Here is a 750-nt window from a genome sequence, read left to right as displayed (position 1 = left end):
TATATATATATATACATACGTGCATTACGTATGGATGGATGGATGGATGGATGGATGGATGGATGGATGTGCATGAAACTGAAATTGATAGAATCGTTGATACTGTCGAAGAAAGTACTAAAAGCTCGACTAATGTGAAAAGGATTTTATTTGATAAAGGTGGCATTTTGGGGATTATCATGGAGTTTTTTCCTGATAGGCAGATGAGTAAGATGATCTCTGGAAAAAGTTACAGGTTTTATTATTTCTCTCACATGTTTTAGATTCAGTACGTATACTTCATTTACAATGATGTAGTATTGAAGCCAAAGAAACATCTGTCCTAATTCTTAAAGGAATGCCTGTGCAATTAAAATTTCAATTTAAATGGGTTTCGAGGCATACCAGCATTACTTAGTTGTTGTCAGGGTAACTGAACATTGTATCCACTGAAACATATTCTAGTAGACAGTTGTCAAATATTCCTTACTTACCTGTCTTGAAGAACCCGTTATTATAATTATTATTATTATTATTATTACTATAATCATCATCATCATCGTCGTCGTCGTCGCGTCACCATCATCGTTGTTGTTGTTATTATTATTATTATTATTATTATTATTATTATTATTATTATTATTATTATTATCATTATTATTATTATCAATAGACAATAGTAGTAGTAGTAGTGGTGGTGGTGGTGGTGGTGGTGGTGGTAGTAGTAGTGGTAGCGGTAGCAGCAGTTGTTGTTGCTGTTTTTAAGCTTCT

The sequence above is a fragment of the Octopus bimaculoides genome, chromosome 18 (assembly GCF_001194135.2).
Source record: "Octopus bimaculoides isolate UCB-OBI-ISO-001 chromosome 18, ASM119413v2, whole genome shotgun sequence".
Taxonomy (NCBI): Eukaryota; Metazoa; Mollusca; class Cephalopoda; order Octopoda; family Octopodidae; genus Octopus; species Octopus bimaculoides.
This window is presented reverse-complemented; position numbering follows the sequence as displayed.